Source organism: Orycteropus afer, unplaced genomic scaffold, assembly GCF_000298275.1.
Source record: "Orycteropus afer afer isolate SDZICR_OR568_19922 unplaced genomic scaffold, OryAfe1.0 scaffold00537, whole genome shotgun sequence".
Taxonomy (NCBI): Eukaryota; Metazoa; Chordata; class Mammalia; order Tubulidentata; family Orycteropodidae; genus Orycteropus; species Orycteropus afer.
The window spans coordinates 403,580-407,670 of NW_006922124.1; positions in this window are offsets into that span (position 1 = coordinate 403,580).

Consider the following 4,091-nt stretch of genomic DNA (forward strand, 5'->3'; position numbering starts at 1 on the left):
ATATATATATATATATACTTTGCTGGTTTTTGTGTTTCTCTAGAGAACCCAATCCAACACACATAGTTTGCAAAGATAAAATTCTATGTTTTAGTTTAGTGAGCAGCATCTGGGATCTTAAAAGCTTGTGAGCAGCTATCTAAAAAGCAAGTGTTGGTCTCTATTTGCATGGAGAAAAAGAGAATGAGGTAAATCAAGGTCAAAGAAGAAACTAATCCATGGGACTAATGGCACAGATGAACCACAGCTTCTCCCAACCTGAGACCAGAGGAACTAGATGGTAGCCAGTTACCACTACCAACCATTCTGACCAGTGACACAATAAAAGGCCTTGGATAAAGTGGAATAAAAATGTGGAACAAAGCTCAAATTCCTAAAAAAGGCCAAACCTACTGAACTGATAGAGAGTAGAGGAACCCCTGAGACTATGCCCTAAGATAACTTTTGCATATGAAATTGATGCTATTTCTATGGGTCATCTTCCAGATAAATCATAGGTTGGCTTATAGAAAAACAATATCACCCATGAGCAATATTCTTCCTTAAACAACTAATGGTATGAGATCAGACATGCAACATTTACTCAAATGCAAAGCTGAGAAGGAGAAGAGGGGAAAGGAAGATAGATCAATGGAAATGGAACAAAGAGAATATAAATAATGAGAAAGCTGACACACAGTAAAAATTGTACCCAATGGCATGGAACAATCTGTTTAAAAATGGTTAAAAGGGAGCTTAATTGGCTGTGTAAACTTTCACCTAAAACACAATAAAAGATTACTTGCAAAAAGGAAAAGCATATGCACAAATGTTCATAGCAGCATTATTCAGAATAACCAAAAGGCGAAAATAACACAAAAGTTCACATACAGATGAATGAATAAAGAACGTGTAGTATATTCATATTTTTCTCTTTGTGGGTGTTGCTGGGTTGATTACAACTCATAACTTCCCCATGTGACAGAGGAAGTCTCTCACAATAGGGTTTTCTTGACTGTAATCTTTACGGAAGAAGACTGCTCAGTCCTTCTCCTGTGGAGTCTCTGTGAGGATTGGAACCATAAATATTTAAGTTAGCAGCGAAGGGCTTAGCTGTTGTGCCACCAAGGATATTATTGAGCTATAAAAAGAAAGGAAGAACTGGTAGTTGTTACAACATAAATGAACCTTGAAAGTACTGCTTAAATGAGAGAAGCCAGACAGAAAAGGCCACATATTATAAGTTCAATTTACATAAAATATCCAGAGAAAAATCCATTCAGACAGAAATCAGATTAATATTTGCCAGGGGCTGAGAGGTAAGTGGGAATGGGGAGTGACTATTTAATGGGTATGAGATTTATTTTTCAGGTGATTAAAAAAAAAAAGTTTGGGTGTAGATAGTGATGGTTGCACAGCATCATTAATGTTCTTAATGCAAATGAATAGCATATTTCAACATGTTAGAACATTTAATACTATGTGTATTTTGAAGCCCCTCCAAAAAAAACCCTCACTGCCATGGAGTTGGCTCTGACTCATAGTGACCCTTCCTTGGGTTTCCGAGGCGGTATCACTAAGGAAGTAGATTGCCCAATCTTCTTTCCAAGGAGTGGCTGGTGGGTTTGAACCGCCAGCCTTCTGGTTAGCAGTCAAATGCCCTAGACACTATGCCACCAGAGGTCCAGTCTCCTTCAAATCACTGGTTACTCCACTGTCTTAGTGATCTCGTGCTGCTATAACAGAAACACCCAGTGGGTGGCTCCAGGGGAAGGCTATCTCTCTGTCAGCTCTGGGGAAAAGTCCTTAGCTCTTCCGCTTCTGTTCCTGGTCCCTTGACAATCTTCATGTGGTGTCAAACTTGCCTTCTGTTTGTGATTGCTTGCTTCTGTGCCTAATCTGTTCCTTTACATCTCAAAAATGAATGACTTAAGAGACACCTGATACAGACACATTCTCATTAACATAACAAAGAAAGTCCTATTCCCAAATGGGATGTTTTGTCTCAGTTAGGGCATAAAACAATTTCATGAATATTAAAGACATTTTAAAAATCATAGAAATATCTCACAATTTTCTAAGCAAGTTTAACAGATGATTTCTCTCAAATCGGCAATGAACAGATGATAGCCATGAAGTTAAATTTCAGAGAGCGTTAAAGACAATATTTAAAGCTAAAATAACACACACTTATTAAAGCTAAAGTTACACTTAAAATACCACTTATTCCAATTAGCACTTTTGATCGCATTCCATCTTCATGAAAGTATTAAGTAACACCCCCCCATGTCATACACTGTTGCTAATAGTAAAAATTAGCTCACATAGTTTGGAATGTAATTTGGCAACATTCATCAAATTGAAAATATATTTCTCATAATTATTTTATCATAACAGCCTTTTTTCTTTTTTTTTTCCTGATGACCATATTATACTTGAAACTCTGCAAGTGTCTACTTTGACTCTATGCACCATATATGTATTTTCAATTCAGTACTTATAGATCTACCAACTTATTTTGACTAACTGCAGGGTACTTCAAATATCATTTCAGTGTGTATGGCTAACTGATATGTTTGAATAAGCACTGGTTTTTTGAGTATTTCTGAGAAATTTTAAGTACTAGTTATCTGTGAGGTTATAGTATTTCATGAGAATTCCACCCAGTGGTACCAAGCACTCCATGGGTGTTATGTCCATTTATCCCGATCAAGTCACATACAGGAGACACAGAGTTGGCAACAGTGACAGTCTTTTTAATTCCTCACAGATAACAAGTAGTGTACAGCAGGAAAATTTCTATCATTGATGGTGAGCCTCCCTGACCCAAAGCAGTCTGTGCAGGGGATGGAAACTTCCAAGGATGCCTCCACTCTTTATGCTGTGAAGGAAGGACCCTGAGAATCTCCCACACCTGGTTTGATATTCCAGGGGTTGTGTGTTTCATTGTGCACAGTGCAGTGCAAGTTTTCTTTCCCGTTCTCCTGAACAAGATTTAGTCAGACATGAGGGCACCAATCTGAAATTGCTAGACAGGGATTGTGTCTTTTTAGTCCTGCTGCTTATTTAAAGAAAGCATTAGGCTGCAGAGGGGGAGGTGCAATGGTTTGTTTAGGAGCCCAAAATGCTAGCAGTGTGGGGCATCTGAAGGATGGCCTCCTCCCATAGTTGTTGGAATATGCAAATCTTTTACTTTCCACCTCACATACCTCTATTTTGTTTTACTGTATACAGTGAGCATGAACAACTTTTACGTGTTTGAAAGTATGTTTCAAAGATGATAATGCCCAATGATCAAGTAGGATTTGATCAAAGACTGTAAGAATGGCTCAGTACTAGGAAAGCTATTGATATAATTCATCACATCAAAAGATGTAAGAAATGCCATTAGCATGCAGATAGATTGTAAATAGGCAATTTGATAAAATTCAAAACATAATCCTGATTTTTTTAAATGTTAAATAAGGAAAAAGAACATAGTTTTTTAAATAAAATAAAGACTATCTGTTACAAAACAGTAGCCCACACCTAACGTAATGGTGAGATACTAGATGAGTTCCTATTAAAGAGAGACAATGGGTTGTTTTCACCACTATTAGCAGACACTGCTTTGTGTATGATACCAATGTAGCAAAAGCAGAAAAGAAGTAGAAGGAAAACATGCTTGAAAAGGGAAAGTATTTACCTTTATGGGCAGATGTATTTTCTACCTGGGAAATCCTATAGAATCAACAGAAAAGGCACTAGCACTCATGCATGTGTCCAGAAAGTGAAAAATTACAATAACAATTTTTAAAAGAACATTTACTTCCCTCTATGCCAACAATATAATAAGGAAAGTCCTTACCATAACAGTATCAACAAGAAAATATTTTATCTTTTGAGCTATCTTGCTCATGTTTCAATTATTTCCTTGAGAAAAATTCACAAAAGTAGAACTCTTGGATCAATGTATTTTAGTTCTTTTTTTTTAGGATTTGGGTTAAGATTTACAGAGTAAATTCACTTTTCATAGAGCAGTTCACATATACTTTGTCTCATGTCATTGACCAAAATTTACAATGCAGCAGCTCCCCTCCCACTTCCTCCCCATAGTTACCTCCTCCCAGTGT